Source organism: Bidens hawaiensis, unplaced genomic scaffold (assembly GCF_021521415.1).
Source record: "Bidens hawaiensis isolate Kalapana, Puna unplaced genomic scaffold, B.hawaiensis_p1.1 tig00002236_1, whole genome shotgun sequence".
NCBI lineage: Eukaryota > Viridiplantae > Streptophyta > Magnoliopsida > Asterales > Asteraceae > Bidens > Bidens hawaiensis.
In genome coordinates, this window is record NW_027491119.1 from 2,731,145 (window position 1) to 2,749,368 (window position 18,224).

At 35.1% G+C, this 18,224-nt stretch overlaps 1 pseudogene; it reads right to left on the reverse strand.

Annotated features, from left to right (window-relative positions):
• Positions 1 to 2,100: 2,100 nt before the first annotated feature.
• On the reverse strand, positions 2,101 to 10,500 carry LOC143611309 (lysophospholipid acyltransferase LPEAT2-like; annotated as a pseudogene).
• Positions 10,501 to 18,224: the final 7,724 nt, after the last annotated feature.

The window sequence follows — 18,224 nt, forward strand, 5'->3', positions numbered from 1 at the left end:
TCTTGCATATACTTTATACAAGATGCGGAGACGCATGGAAATGTGGAATTGGGATTTTGAATATATACTTATCTTGAAAAAACATTCATCGGATGAGTTACACTAATAACATTAGGCTGAGTGTTGTGGTTGCAAGAGGGGCACCACTCCTTGGCCATGTTAGCACCTTCCAGGGCGCCAAAGAGGGTTAAAACCATTACTCAAGAGCATAACCCGGGGATGCTAATTAGAGCGGAGGTGCCAATCATTTGGCAGACTTCAAAGAGGAGGGATGTCAAGTTGTCAACCACTAAAAACAAGCCACGTGTTCATGGGCCTTCCACGACACATTGTCTTAGAAAGAATGCAATAATATATTCGGATTCAATGTTCTGAAACAAATATATCACTTGCTGAATTTACCATACTCATGGGTAGCTAATTATTTCAATGTATGACATGGTAGTTCATTTTGTAAGCATTCGAGGAAATTTGACATGTTTAACACGTTTAGTCTCAAAAATATGTGACTATGTCGTAGTAAGACTCGTACACGATAACTACTTTGTGACGGTTGAGTTATAAACTCAAGGCCTCTTACTCGCCCACATTAATTAACTTAAGCATTCTAATTGTAACTGGAAAATGTTATAATAGATGATTATATAATTCGTTCACTATAAATTTATTATTCGGGCTCTATATCACTTATTATTATTTAAGTTTTTTTGTTTAACTTTTCGTTTGAAAACAAATTGTTATTTGTAGTATTTAACTTTAATATAAGTTTATCTGTTTATGCATGAGTCTGTATAAGCAAGCCATGTGTGTTTTATTATAATTATGATAATAGTAAATTGATTATTAAGGTTAGAAATACGTGAGGTGGGGGAGGGGTGTTAAATGTTGTTGACTAATGAAATATGTGAACCATTGAATTAAGTTGGTGGTTTCATTTCTCTTTTCATAAAGGCTAAAAGCCTATAATATGTCTCGTCAATTAAATTGTTCTGAAAATATTAAATTGTATTTTTTTACAGCTAAATATTGTTTAATCACTAATACTTCAAATATATTTACTAATTTTTTGGGAGAGTTTAGAAATTGTAAGGGCCGTCTTCGAGAATTGTCAAAAAATTTTGGGTTAAAGACGAAAAAATATTTGGGCCTTAGATAAAAGTGGTATTTTGTTGGGTTTAAAAAATTTAATTTTTAAATAAGCTTATTTGGTTATGATTGGGGTTGGGTTGTGTAAAAAACTTTTTGGATAAAAATAAGGTTAAAAGATTTCAAGTGAGCCTAGAACCCACAACCTTTTGGTTGAAAGTCATACCCATTTACAACTAAACCAAACTAGTGGTTGTAATTAAGTTTAAACATTAAATATACATATTATTTTTCATAAAAATACATATAATTAAAAAAAAATCAGGCCTAGAAAAGTGTCGAGTTGGGGTCCGTCAACCACCCGGCCCTCCCTTAGAGCCGGCCTTGGAAATTGTAAAACTATAATGTAATATATATTCACTAAAATGAAGAGGAGTCGTGAAAAATTTACGAGAAAACCTGTAAAACTACTACTAACAAAATAATTTCCTTTTCGATTTTTTTAAAAAGTTAGAATTAAAATAAGATAAAAAATAAAAATAAAAGTACGTAGCTCATGAATTTAAATATAACTTCTACGTCACTTATATGTAACTTTGTGTGCAACATATTTATTTATTTTTTTTTATATTTTTTACATTTCTAATCTTATAAATAAAAATAAATGAATAAAAAGTTTTTTTTTAAACCTAATTGATCAATAGTAGTTCTCTCGTATTTTTTGTTTTCTCCTGAATCCTCTCATTCACTAGCAGTCTAAATGGGTTCTCGTTTAAATCCACTTATCTCTTTCCTTCTCTACAGAGAGAGACGCTCAACATCAATTTTAAAAAGAGAATTGTAAAAACCGTATAAATATATTTATTTGTGAACAGTTGAACACACTCCATAATATACAATTTTTTAATGGTGATGTTTTCATGAATTGCTAAGGTATACAAAAGTACAAAACTTATACACTAAAGAATATTTATAAAACAGCAAAAATAAGGAAGATGTAAGAGAGTTTTATCATCAAGTCCTTTCCTCTAAACTTGTTTCTGCTTCCAAATCTTTATGCATGAAAAGCTGATTGAAATGTGCAATGAGCAATGGATTTCTTTTTAAGCAAGTCATGAAATCATCCTTGCTAATCTTACCATCACCATCAATGTCAAACAACTCAAAGAGTCCTTGTACCTGTTTACAAATCCAAACCTTTTAACACAAAGAACCGAAAGAGAAGAGTGAACTGCGTTTTTCGTCCCTGTGGTTTGTCCAAATCTACGGTTTTAGTCCAATAGTTTCAAATTTGCGATTTTCATCCCTGTGGTTTCATTTCACTTGCAATTAAACCCGAATTCACTAAACTCGTAAAGTCTAACCGTTAAACCCATCAGCGTGCCTTTCACGCGAGGGGTAGTTTTATCCCCCCCCCCCCACCAAAAACCAAAATGCACCCCAGCCCCTCACGTGAGGGGCCTTGCAAATTAGGACTGGGGTTTATTTGGGGAGAAAAGGGACAAAACTGCCTCCCACATGAAGGACACGCTGATGGGTTTAACTACCAGACTTAACAAGATTAGTGCATTCGGGTTTAATTGCAAATGAAATGAAACCACAAGGACGAAAATCGTAAATTTGAAACTATTTGACTAAAACCACGTATTTGAACAAACCATAGGGACGAAAACCGCAGTTTACTCGAAAGAGAATCATTTTTATGGTTTTGAGTGAATGAAAACGGATTAATGACCTCGCTTGTGGTCAAGTCGGGGATAGCTCGTGTGGTTGATCCTCCAAACTGTTTATTATGCATAAGATAAAAGTTATTTAAGAAAGTAGAAACCAACCAAAATATAAGAAAAGTTTATTAATAGTTAGTATTACTTCGAACAATGAAATGTAACGGTCTTTGTCTTCGTCGCTTTCATTAAAAGCCACTTCACATGCGCGTTGGAAAAAAGGCAGCTTCAGAACGTGAATAGACCCGACCAAGAACTGTGTGATCCAAACGAGACGAGTTAAGCCTATTGGTAAATATCAAAGTGGGGCCCACAAAAAATAAGCAACCTATAGAGTCATCCTACTATGAAGTAAGAACCACATATAATCAGAGAAATTGGACATTTGGACCTCCAGTGGTCCACCCTGACACACATGGTGATACTAATTAAAATGAGTACTTTTTTACTTGTAAAGGTGAATTGAATTATATGTACAAGATTAAACTATCTGCAAAAGTAACAAAGGTATATTAATCTATATTCAATACTGGCCGGGATCATACAAAGATTTCAATAACATTATTTTCAAAATATTTTGTACTAGTCGAGTTTCATTTTTGGTGTAAAATGTTTGAGTAAATTTAGGTGATGTTCGTTTTTTCAGAGGTAAAATATATATGGTCTGCGGACCACATCCGCAGACATCTGTAGAAGAAGAGTTGGACCAAACCTCTTCATTCTGTAAGAATAAGATTGTTTGTTTGTTAAAGTCTGTAGATGGCTAAAATAAACTGGTAATGGTGTACTAACTGTGGTAGTAGGTGGGTGGGGGGTGGGGGGGTGTTGGATGGTGGTAGTGGTAGTGGTGGGTGGTGGTGGCGGACGGTGGTGGTGGTAGAAAGCAATGGTGGTTGGTGGTGGTGGGTGGTGGACATTGGTGGTGGTGGCGGCAGACAGTAATGGTGGGTGGTGGTGATGGGTGGTGGGTGGTGGGTGGGTGGTGGACGGTGGTGGTGGTGGACAGTGGGTGTTAGTAGGGTGTGGTGTTTTAACCCTCTGCAACCTTTAAAAATCTCAGAAGTGGATGAGCCAAGTCTGCAGCAAGCAAAGCTTGCACAAGCGTTTTTTAATGAAACCCAAGAAAACAAACAATCTGCAGATGGTCTGCGCGTGGTCTGCACGGCGCAGACAAAAAAACCTGCGCAGACCTTTTCCAGAAAAACAAACATCACCTACAAGTCCTGTTCTTTCAGGAAAAACAAACATCACCTAAGTGTCTTGGTTGGAAAAGGTTGTTTTCAACATAACACCAGCTTTAATGTTTTGTTGCATACCCCATTGATGACACAAAGAATATGCCCTACAAGTCCTGTTCTTTCAGGCCAGTTTAACTCGTGTCGGTACATAACCACATAACCAAAGGGGACCCCGTAAAAATGACTTATGAGATTCATTTCGTATCGTGGATCCCATTGTTTTATTTAAATTATAAAGAGAAATGAGACCCACAACATGAAGGCTGATTAAATGGAATTTATGCACCTATGGTTACCTCTTTGTAGGTTATGAATCCATCTTTGTCACCATCAACAAATCCAAAAATCTGTCACAAAGAAGAGAACTTGAAGCACAAAATAATTTAATAAATTACATTCTATGTTTTTCTTTTGTTATTTGATAAGTTATAAATATAGGGATGGCAAATGTGACTCATTGGGTTGAATGAGCTGTAATAAAATGTGTACAATAGGTCAAACTAAAAAAAATGATTGAAATGGGTCAAAACGGGTTGACTTTTTTTAATGGAACGAGAAAAACGGAGGAAACTTTTTAGTTTTTTTACTTTTGTAGTTTTTGATTTATATTTCGAGTTATGATTTTTTAACTATTTATTTATTTATTTATTTTGAATTTTTTAATGCTGAGTTTTTGAAATCTCAACCCATTTTGACCCATTTCAAATGCCCCTCATTAAAAATTTTTTTAAAAAAAAATAATTAAAAAATCATAACTCGAAATATAAATCAAAAACTAAAAAAGTAAAAAAACTAAAAAGTTTCCTCCATTTTTCTCGTTCCATTAAAAAAAATCAAGAAATGTCAACCCGTTTTGACCCGTTTCAATCCTTTTTTTTTAGTTTGACTTATTCTCACCCATTATATACATTTTATTGCAACCCATTCAACCGAATGGGTCACATTTGCCACCCCTAGATATAATAATAATGGAAGGAGTACGTTAACTGACATGTTCCGAAAGGCGAGAATGTTTCAATCTTAAACCCCTTATAAAATCTTGATATGCAACATAGCCACTGCAAACAAAATCATATTGTAGTTTACAAAACATAAATAATTAATAATTTGATAAAAAAAATGATTTGTAGCTATATACCTGCTGTCTGGATTCATGGCAAGAAATCTTTCCAAGAATTGTACAGCTTCTGCAGAGCTCAACTGATATAACTGAAAATCATAAACATTGTAACTATTTACTTCATGTAAAAGGCAAATATTCAAGATTTCAAGTGAAGATTCAAGGGTATTTTAGACATTTGACATAAAGTCAAACATATGTATTTATAAGTTATAACTTATAACCATGTCTATAAATTTGGTTTGGTTTTATAAGAGAAAAATAATACAAATAACTTACCTTTTGAACTTGTGCCATTTCAACCATAAAGGGTGAGAAATTCTCCTGCAAAAAGAACAAATAATAATGCTTAACATTTGACAAAAAGTCAACCATTTTCTTTGACTATGTGCATTGGTCAAACAATGTAACTTTAGTATAATATCCCGGTGGGTTATGCGTCGAGGCTTAGGGGTGCAAATGAGCCGAGCTACTTGAGATCGGCTCGTTAAAAAGTTCGATTGAGCTTAGCTTCATCGAGATCGAGCCTAAAAGTAAGCTCGTTTAATAAACATGCCCGAGCCCGTGCTTCACTTATCGAGATTGAGCCGGCTCGCGAGCCTAAACGAGCCTATCATTTATATAAATTATTAAAATATATATTTAATAATTATTAATTAATATATATAATGTTATGAAAAAATAAATAAAAATAACTCAATAATATATATTATTTTATACATAAAATTATAATAGAAAAAAATATATAAAAATAATTATAATTATATAAAAAATAGTTGATATATAGTAAACAAGCCGAGCCCGAGCCCGAGCCTGAGCCGAGCTCGAGCTTGAATATCTACTCACGAGCCGAGCGCGAGCTTTGAAAATAGAGCTCGAAACGAGCTGAGCTCGGCTCGGCTCGTTTGCACCCCTATGGAGGCTTGATTGGTATTGGCCCCGGTTCGTTTAGAAGACTAAATTATTGACAGTGAACTAAAGGGGCGGGCAGCCCGGTTTTAATTTATATCTAGCTCGTTTATGTTTTTTTTTTTAACAAGATTTTTAATCCTAACATGTGAATATAAATAGGCGGCTTGTACTTGTAATTTCTCATCACGAGTAGTGAGAGGTATAAAGCAATAAAAATCCTAGTTGAAGCCTATGGACGTAGGTTTCTCGTTGGAACCGAACAACGTAAAATCCTTGTGTTCTCGTGTTCGTTTATGTTCTTTGTTTGATCGTGATTGTGTGTTGTTGCTTCTGCATGCATATGCATATATATATACCCTAACATATACCTGTCCAGCTTTGTTTGCCTTTGAAAGAAGCACATAATCTGCAAACGAATGGTGTGTTTGTGCAACGTTTAGAGCCGAAGCCATTGCTCTCCCAGTCTGCACCAACACATACATATAGTACTTAAATTATTATTATTATTATTAACTTTTTTATACCACCAAAAACATTTTAAATTTTAAATAAAGAAATAAACTAACCCTTTCAGCAAACCTTGCAGTACTTTCCTTATAATGTATAGAGGGTGACATAACAGGAAGATATTCAACCTGTTTTGTTTAAAACAAAAACACATATTATAAAAGTTTAAAAACTAAAATGCCTTCAACTTATGCATAATTGCATACCTCCATGAAATTGTGAAACTGCATGAACATTCTAACCATGAGGCTCGTTAACGCGATATGGCCCCTGTATAAACATGATATACCAAGTAAAGCTAATATTAAGTTATTAACATTTAACATTCAACAATCCAAATGAAAGTATGAAACTATAAACGAGAGACGGTTTTACCATGATTGGTCGAAATGTACATGAGGATAACGAATGACCACCGGTTGTATAGGATAACCGGGGATGAATGCACCGAGTTGGAACGATATGAGTTGCTTCCCATTTGTTGTGGTTCCCTCGGGAAATATAAGTACGCGAGGATAGGCGTTGGTTGAGGCCTTTCTCTGTATTGAAATCCTTGATATTACACATCTGTATCAAATTCCCTATGTTTTGATTCAATGCAAGTGTTTTGTAATTTTGAAAATGTTTTGGTCAACTAAAGTCAACTCACCATTTTTCAACTATTTTTTTTCTAAAAGTTCATGAAGTCCCAAAAACAAAACTTTTAACTGTGTTTGATTGACTACAATTGTTTTATAACTTTGAAAATATTTTGGTCAACAAAAGTCAACTGACTAAATTTCAACTACTTTTTATATAAGTTCATGAAGTCCAAAAATACAACTTTTCCCTATGCTTTGACTGAATACAAGTGTTTTTGTAATTTTGAAGATATTTTGGTCAACAGAAGTCAAGTCACAAATTTTCAACTACTTTTTTCCAGTGTTGTTGAGACCAGACCGGTCCGACCGGGATTCGGTCTATTAACCGGTCCTGTTCTATGCAGTTCGGTCGGTTCCCAGAGAATTGGCCGGTCTGAACCGGTCAGACCGGAAAACTAGACCAATGAGCCGATTTTACTATAAAAAAAATATTTTTTTTTGAAAATTTTTATTTTTATCCCTAGCCGCCATTTTTAGACGAAAGTTGTTCGGCAGGTCAGACTGGTGAACCGGTTACCCGTCTAGTTCATTGTCCGATCCGGTTATGAAAATATTGTTTTTTTCTTAGTTCATGAAGTCCAAAAGAAACACTTTTAACTAAGTTTTAATTTTGAACATATCTTGGTCCACAATAGTCAACTGACCAATTTTTCACCTACTTTTTTCTATAAGTTTTGATTGAATGCAAGTTTTTTATAACGTTTTCTATTAAGTTCATAATTTTTTTTTTAACCCGCTCATCTAAACATAAAATATATGATTGTTTATTGGATTACATCGAAACAGAAGGCAAGCGGGTAACAAGCTGCGCCGCTACCCCTTTTTGAATCGCAAAACCCAATATTTTAAAAACTATATTTGCTGATCTTGGAGTCATAACATTACTATGCATGACCCGCTGAACACAGGTAAGTAGCTCCACAGCTTCATAATTAAAAAAAAAAGGTTCCCTGTGTTTTTGACTAAAATGCAAGTGTTTTATACTTCTATAACTTTGAACATATTTTGGTCAACAAAGTCAACTCACCAATTTTCAACTACTTTTATCTATAACTTCATGAAGTCCAAAAAAAGAACTTATCACATACCCATAAGTCCATAACTTATAATAACTCAAGGCAAAAACTTGAAGCTAGTAAACCACATTTGCACAAAAATCAAATAATGCGTAACGATAAAGATCAGGAACGAAGGCTTGTTACCTTTATTTCACTTACAGCCTGCTTCCGTGACTGATACGAGAATCTATTCACATATATCACCTGAAAATTAAACATTATAACAAAATTCAAATTTAATGTAACAAAGTCATGATATTAAATTATTAATAACATTACAAAACTTTTAATAACTATAATATTACCTGCATTGCTCTAATTATGACTCTACAAATGGCATGGAATCATGGGACTCAGATGTGACAATTGTTGGACATAATTCATAAAAGAAGAAAATTGGATCAATATATGACACATGATTAGATATAACCATAGGAGCAGCTTCCCTTGGAACAGGTTTTCCTTTTCTTTTAATCCAATGGTAGCTGCATCATTTAAGTTATAAATAGGTAAGCATCAATATAATCATTAATCTTAATAGGCTCCAAATGTAAGAAAACTAGGGGGGGCGGGGGGGCGGTCAATCTTGTTGTGTTGAACGTTTAAACAAAACACGACCTGTATTTTTATTCGTGTAAAAAACATCAACCCTAACAAACCTGTTTATTCCATTTAATTAAACGTGTCAAATAGGTTGACAGGTAGTACTTAATTAAGTTGTAAACTTGTTAACTGGTTTGTAAAAAACGGGTTAGATAGGTCATAATCGGGATAATGGGTCGACCTATTTAATTAAGCATGTTGGCTGGTCAACCTGTTTAACTAAACAAGTTAAACGGCTCAACCGAACACCACCCGCTTTATTATTCGTGTGAAAAGCATTAACCCTAACCTTGAAATAGTGTGACCCCATTTTTGTAACGTATCAAACGGGTTGGCAGATAATCAAGTTGTAAACTTGCTGATCAGGTTGGAAATATGTGTTAAATTAAATACATCATAAACCGGCTGACATGCCAACCTATTTAACTAGAAGGATTAACTGGGCCAACCAAACACGACCCGTTTAATTTAATAAAAATGGGTTAGATAGGTCATAAACAGATTAGTGAGTCAACCTTTTTAATTAAACAGGTCATGTCAACCTACTTAACTAAGCGGGTTAAACATGTCAGGCCAAAGACGGCCCATTTAATTAAACAAATCAACTCGAACACAACCCATATATCTATTGTGTAAAAAACATCAACCCTAACCCATACACACTACAAAGTCATGTAATCCGAAGTCGGCCTATTTACTCTGTTTAGTTAAACGTGTCAAACAGGTTGGCGGGTAATAATCAAGTTGTAAGCTTGTTATTAGGGTTGTAAAAAATGGGTAAAATAAATTAGGGTTGTTCACGAGCCAGGGTGGTTTCAAGCTCGGGCTCAAAATTAAACGAGGCAACTTAGCTAGGCTCTAGCTCGATTTTGGCTCGGTTACAAAAATGATCCAAATCAGCTAAGGATGTTTGAAATCAACTTGTTATAGCTAGTTTTATTCGAGTTTTTATCGAGCGAGCCACGAGTCCGAGCTTCAAGCTTTTGGAACAGCCCTTAATAAATCATAAACGGGTTAGTGGGTTGACCTATTTAATTACACATGTTGACCTGCTAACCCAACCTGTTTAACTAAACGGGTTAACCAAGCCAACCAAATACAACCCGTTTAATTTGCCTAAGAAATAAACATTCAATCTTACCCAAATGAAAAAAGAATGGCCCTCCCACACAACCTTGTGACATACATAACCCTACATCTCCATCTCGGCATGGTGTTCTGATTATCTTTCCAACCATGCAAGGCACATTTGGTCGCGATATACCCAATAATACAAAACAATACAAACAACACAAGGCGAACCACAGCTATGGGCAAACAAATCAACATCTTAAGCCACTCGTAAACTCCTTCAACTTTCGGCGTTTGATTTCTAAACGGGTCGACCGTGGTGGACACGGGAGCTTCAAATCCATCGGACCCGAGCACCTCAAACGGGTTCTCATCCGTTCTTGCAAAAGCATTTGCGAAACGGGAGGACTCGGTTGTGTGCGGGTGGTCGTTGATGGTGAGGATGTGTTGGGAGGGGGAGTTGTCGTCGGCGAAGGTGTGTGTGAGGCTGTGTGTCGTGAGGATTAGCGGGCATCGGAGATCGGAAATCGCTGCCATTGCTGGGAGATGATCATGCAAAGGTGGTGGAATTTTGCATGCAAAAAGTTTAAAAAAGAAAGAGAGATGATAATAATTTGTATGATTTGGGACACCATGGAGTGTTTTAAGGGTGCTTTAATTTGTGTTTATGGTTGTGGTGCATTTGGAATAGAGATTGTCAATCAATTAAACAACAAGAAACAATAACAATAATAACAATCACAGGAATATTAGATTTTAATAACTCCAACTTAAGAAATTAGATTTAAATCTTGGTATGAAAGTAGATTTTTTTATAGTTTAGGAGTAAAAATAGATGAGCATTTGTAACTATTAAAAAAAACATTTTCAACTTACGAGCAAAACCATAAAGTATTAAGTACAAAACTAGTGTTATTTAATAAATTTTACATAAATGATATGCTCAATAGATGTTTGCCATGTTGTCTTTTGTGTAACTTGATTCTAAGCACCTAAAAACTATTATAATTTCATGTAACAAGATTAGTCAGTCTATTGTATGACATATCAACCATAGGCCACTAAGGGTTATGAAATTTAATTGTGTAATTAGAACATCTTTTATGTTGTTCTTTCAAAACTTAGTGTGGTCATGTATCATATGAAAGCACACATCCAAACTTTTTGTAGAGAACACAAAGCACGGCTCATCATTGTCCCGCGGATGACATCAAATTTATTTCAGTAACCCTCCATGCATGGCTAAAATAAGGGCTCGTGTAGTAATGCAAGAGGGTGACTCGACCAATTCAAGCGTGATGTATTTCATTTTTCTCTTCTCTAAGTAGAAATAGAAGTTGCAATAACAAGAAACCCTTTAGAGAGGACCCTTAAACTTGAGCTCTTCAGTTCAATAGTTATGGTAAAAGTAATAGTAATAATAAGTATGTTAGAGTGAGAGTAGAAAAAAAGGAGATCATAGATATAGATTGGGATTGATGGAAAAACTTGGTTATGCAATCTGTTTGGTCTTTGTTTACCTAACCCTTACTAGCTTCTCGGTAGAAAGTGTTGGTGTTTTCTTGTTAATAAAATTCGCACTTAAAAAAAATGAAGAATGTAGAAATAAGTCCTTAATAGGCTTCAGTAGTTGAGCCCACATCATCATGCTTTTTTTTTTTGACATAATTATAAAATTAGTCCCTAGCGTTTTTAAAAGTAACAAAATTGTACACTAAGGTTTAAAGGTTGCAAGTGTAGGTACTAAGGTTTTAATTTAGTATAAATTTTAGGTACCAACCTTAACTCCCGTTAAAAGTTAACGGGATTTCGTCAACTCGCCGCTTCAATGCTCGGGCGTTGTTAAAATCCGAGCGTTGAAGCCTGGGCATTGGTAAACCCGAGCATTACGGTGGCGAGTTGACGCAAATTCCATTAACTTTTAACTGGAGTTAAAGTTAGTATCTAACAATGTTACAAAATTAAGTCCTTAGTACCCAAACTTGCAACTTTTAAACCTTAGTACCCAATCTTGTTACTTTAGGGAAACATTAGGGAATAACTTTTTAACTTTGTCTTTTTTGTTTTTCATTTTTTTACTAAGTTTGAAACTATCTCAAATACTCGAGTGAATCTCTTTTAGACGAGATGCTAACCGCTCATATAGATTTTGACACTTCATACCCGATTCACTTAAAAACCTCACTGAGTAATGTTTTGAACACGAGTTCAAAGAAATTCTCAACTTTAACCATCACACCATACCATTACACTGTTAAAAAGAACATGCTATTTATTAGGCTAATTTTTTAAAATTTCATCCGAATTCGTAGAGGTGGGCAAATAAACCAGTTAACCGAACCGACCCGAAAACTAAACCGAAACCGAACTGGTTTGAAACCGATTATGTAGAAACCGGTTTGGAACCGATTGAAACCGTAGGTTCGAAACCGGTTTGTAGTTTTCTCCACCAAAACCGGTTCCAAACCGGTTAACCGAACCAAAACCGGCCAAATCCGGGCAAAAACCGGTCAAAACCCGAACCGAAACCGAACAAAACCGAACTGAAACTGATCGAAACATTGTAAGAAACCGGTTTCAACCCGAACCGAAACCGATCATAAACCGGTTTTGACTTTTGTTGACTAAACCGAACCGGTTTGAACTAAGTTTTAAACTAGTATGTGCACCTCTATGAATTCGACAAGTAGTTAATCAGATCGGTTTATTTCGGTTTCGGTTTTCGTAAACACCCCCACCTACTCTCATGGGTAAGATAGTAAAGTTTCTCTCTTTTTAAAACGCTTGATTATTATTAAGACGCTTCTCTTCTACCTGTCGAATGAAACCCTAAATCGGCGAATTCATCTTCCAATTCTTCCAATTCACAGGTCCTATTATTCGATCCGATTTCTAATTTCAATTTATATCTTCTAATTTCTCATTTCGATATGTGTTTAACTTGTAATTTTCGATTTATTTGCTTTTATTCTGTACATTAATATGTTATATTTGTTAAGTTTGCTTCTGCCTAAACAATAAATAGAGATGATGTATCATATTTTACCACATAATATAACCGGTACCGGTACTTGTTTTATATGTTATTTTTAATAGTACTAGTATCGATAAAAAGCTCGAAACCAGCTGAGCCTGAGCCTTAAATAAAGCGCGTTTAGTTATCAAATAAAGCTCGTTTAGTTATCGAGCCCGAGCTTCACACTTGAGCTCGAGCTGAGCTTTGGTTCATCTAAGGTACTGCGCGAGCTCGAGCTTAGCTTTGGCTCGTTTATGGTTTTAATCAAAATATATGAAAATAATTAAAAGCATGTATAAATTAATTAATAAATAATAAACGAGCCGTGCTCGAGCTTGAAGAAACAACTCACGAGCCGAGCTCAAGTAAGTCAAAACGAGCCGAGCTCGAGCCTAGTCTAGCCTGGGCTTGCCTCGGCTTGTTTAAACCGGTACCGGTAGCGATTGTGTTAGGTGGTAAAATATATTTTACTACCACCGAACACAATTGGTGTCGGTATGGGTACTCGTTTTTTATGTTATTTTCAATGGTACCAGTACCGAACCAAAAAAATCGGTATGCAGTTTCACTCGTTTTCGGCATGGTACCGGTACTGTATCTGTTAATGTAAAGTATATTGATATACTTGTGTTTTAAATTTGCTTTTGCTTATAATGCAGTATATTGATATGCTTCTGGTTTAGATTGCTTCATTGTGTATATGTTTCTGATTTTCTGGTTTTAGGGATGTAAACGAGCCGAACTGATGATAAGGATGATTGTCTAATATGTTATATTTTTAGTCAAATCTGTAGCACATCATAAGATATGTTTATATGTCAGTCAAAAGTCCAATGGCTCTAGGAAGATATTATGAAATTTTGAAATCCAATAAGTCAACTGTCATTATAGCCATAGATAGTTAATGTTAGAATTTTGTAGATTAACGTGTAAGGAGATGATAACTTAGAAGTTAGAACACTGAATGCTTAATCGGTCACATCACGACCATGAACATAATAATAATTTCATATGGGCCATTTTGTTGAAATTTGTTTAAACTCAGATTGCGTAATTCCTGGACTACCTTTAAATCAAAATTAGTAACCAAAATATAAACCGTGAGTCGTTTGCAAATACTACAGATGATATATATATCTATAATGCAGCTAAAAAGTTTTTTTCCCTTAAAACATTTGTGTGCCTATGAGTGTATGTTAGTTTGTTTTTTAAGTATTAAGCAATCTGCAGAGATAAACAACATGATCCATGTTAGTGTTAGTGTTAGTATTAATCGTATGCATTAATGTTAAAGCTTTTGCTTATTTCATCAATTTGCTGTGATATGTGGATATTGGGGTATGTGTAAACATGTGAAATGATATTGGTTTTTGTTTCAGGGTGTGTTTCCAGGAATCTACGATCTTTCGCCCACGTTTTCAAAGGTTAGCTTTACTACCGTGAATAATTATTAATAAGAATCTGCATTTTAACTTTATCTAGCAGGATGTAGTAAATATTAAGCCTGCAAAGTCGTAATTTATAACTGTTTAGTTACAACTTCTATAAATGTGTTATCTATGACATTTGAGGCATATGCTTATATGTTTATTGCATGATGCTTTTTTTATATTTCTTATATAATTGTTTAGTGGTTATCGTTAAAAACAACAAAAAAAAACAATTGTTAAGGTTCTATAATTACGTACATGGCAAATTAGATAAGTTATAAATTAGTAAGTAATTTTTGAATTTCATGGATAGATCTAAACCTTCTAATAATTATATATGAATTGTTAAATCAACAAAATATAAGTCATTTAGGGGTCCAAACAAGCCGAGCCCGAGCTCAGCTGAGCTCGGCTGGTTTTGACTTACGAGGGATCGAGCGCGTTTATTATTTGTTAATTAATTTATGTGTGTTTTTATTTATTTTTATATGTTTGGAGAAAACCATAAACGAGTTTAAGCTTGGCTCGAGCTTGTGTAGTAACTTAGCCAAAACTCAGCTTGAGCTCGGTTGTGGAGTGTGAAATTACCACATAGAAGTACAGAATAGGTAAAACCTAAAAATACACAAGGCTCTTTAAGGCTTGACGAGCCTAAACGAGCTTTACTCGAGGCTCAGGCTCAGCTCATTTCGAGCGTTTTATCGATCCGAGCTCGAGTAGCTCGCGAGCAGCTTGGCTCGTTTGAAACATAATTCTTGGTAGGCCATCATTACATTTAAAGAAATCATTTGTTTAAAACTTATGATTAATGCTATTTAGGGTTTTGACTAAATATGCGAAACTTTATCAATTTATCTTTTGTTGTGTACTATGTGTCCCAAAAAATTTTTACATGTAATTACAATGATTGTCACACACATTGATGGAGTATGACAATTTTTTTCACAGTTACAGCGTACACATCCGCCCAAAATGCGAACACGCACAAGAAAAGTCCCGCTCGATCCAGTGGTCTCACTTGCACTACGAAGCGCACGTAACAAACGATACTATGAGTCACGCAAAGCCGCTAAGTTATTGCTTAATCTCGCAACGAGCAATGAGCCCCAGGCTGCTCCAACGACACACCAGACAACTACTAGCAAAACAGCTCCAACGACCAACCCAACAACTACTAGCAAAACAAGTCGGCCCGATCCAGCGGCCTCTTTTTCACTACGAAAGGAAGGTACCAAACGATATTATGCATATTATGAGTCATGCAAAATCGCTGGACAATCGTGTAATCTCGCAATGAACGATCAGGCCCAACCTGCTCCAACGACTAACCCGACAACTACTACACCAACCAAAAGCTCAGCTGGTATTCTACATTACCCAATACACTTCTTCTCATACATCTACACATCATACATTTCATTGTTACTAACAAGTTTAACGGTTTATTTATTTATTTATTTTTTTTTTTTGCAGCGTCCCCTCATCCAATAACCACTACACCAACCGAACAGGAAACTCGTGATTCGGTGTCCACACATGTAAACAAAGACATGACCCAGTAACAAACGACAACCGATTGGAACGAGGAATGGTGGTCGACCCATATGGAGGAGATACTCGAGATGTGCAAATCTTATGACAGAAACTAATCTTGCAGCGTATCAGCTCTTCCCACCCGGATGTTTATTTAACTTTTGCTTCATAATAATGGTAATGTTCCGGTTTAAAAGATTGATTAGTTAAACCATACTTTCAACGGTGACAACATCTTATGTAAACTTTTGGGGGTTGAAGCATGCTATTACTAATCTCTTATGTGGACACTGTTCTCATGTGCTATTATTACTCATGCTATTACTAAATTGTTGATTGCTAATTCTTTTTTAAGTCATTCATAACCAACCACAAAACGAAATAGTTGAGAAACTAACCCAACCCCCCCCCCCCCCTCCCCAACATTGTCGACTTTGCTGCAAAGCGCAGGTACCAAACTAGTTTCGGTTAAAGCTAGAGGTACACAAATAGTTCCAAAGTTAAAACCGGTTCAGGTTAAAATGGTCTCTCAGGTTCTTGACCGGTTTATGATAGGTTTTTTTTTACCAATACGATTGTTAATGTGAATCGAATTCCATGTCTATTCCGTTGGAATTTTCTATCGATGGTAAAATCGGTCTATCGAATAACGATTCAAGAACATGTCATTTTAGTAAGGGTTATATGGGATGGGTTGACTCAGACTGGTTAATACCTTTAAAACACAACATTCTGTTTTGAAGTTATACAAGTTATAGGTTGAAAGTTGAAGCAACCACCTGGGTTTTACTGATTGAATAAACGTTGTTTTAAATATGTTATTCATTTGTATTATAAGCCATATGAGTACTCTAGGCGTTTAGTAAATTAATTTTTTGGTTTAGTGTCAGAACTGTAACGAAGCTAACAAATATCAACTAACTTAATGTCTCTTTGATCATAAGTTGTTTCTTTTTGAACTTTTTTAGTTTTTTATTATAAGCTATATGAGTGTAGTTACAATGTCAAAATATTAATTTTATGCCATTTATTGTCGGTATCATAACGAGCTTAACTCGTACCAATCAAACGAACGATAATGCTCATGTTTTGCGTTTATTTTCATACAACTCATATCAACTGTTGTACAAACATACTAACCAAACCTGCAACTGGATTAGAGTTAATGATTCTCATTACAATTCACAAAATTAATATTTGATTACAAATATGTATAAATTTGCTCTAACCCCATAAAATCTTGTAAAAAGAAATCCTGTCTCATATGTTGCCAAGAACAACAAACTTTATAACAAATTTCACCTTCACCTGCAATTGAATTATTAATTAATTAAATATTAAATCCAAGCATTTCAAATATTAGGGATGCAAACGATACGAGCCTAAGCTCGACTAGGCTCGATCTTGGTTCGTTTTGACTTATGGGAGCTTGAGCTCAGCTCATTTCGAGCTCTTTTTCTAAAGCTCAAGCTCGGCTTGTGAGTTGATTTTTCAAGTCGGGCTCAGTTCGTTTATTATTCATTAATTAATTTATATTTGGTTTTAATTATTTTTATATATTTGAGAAAAACCTTAAATGAGCCTAAGCTCGGCTCGGGCTCGGGCTCGTGTAGTACCTTAAACAAGTCAAAGTTCGGATCGAGCTCGGCTGTGTGTGAATTTAATACATAGAAGTCCAAAATAGGTAAAACTTAAAAATACAAAAGGCTCGACGAGCCTAAACGAGCTCTCATACAAGGTTTGAGCTTGGGCTCGATAATTAAACAAGCTTTATTTTAGGCTCGGGCTCGGCTCGAGCTCGAAAAAGCTCGGCTCGCTTTGAACTTTTTATTGATCCGAGCTCGAATAGCTTGCGAGCGGCTTGGCTCGTCTGTACCCCAGTTTCAATGGAAATGCAAGTACAGTCAGATAACAAACATTGCAATGCATGCCATTTTTTTGGTAAGGATCGAAATGGGTCGGGTTGACCCGAAACCACTTGCGTCCATAAATTCAAATTTTTATAAAAGCAATTTTATTAATAATAGATTTATAGATGTTTAGAAAAAAAAATCTACAAACAAATTCAAGAGGTATTAAATCTATTTCAACAACTTTAAACACAATTTTAAAAAGAATAAAAAACATTACCTGTAAACAATATGTGCTCCAAGATGCCAATCTGCACTAGTGAAATTGTCTACAAGCTTTCAATGATCTTTTGTTCAAAAAGCCCATCATTTACGGGCCCCGCGTTTATTTTCGTTGAATAGGACCCGAAGATCCCAAAATGATAAATGCAGATA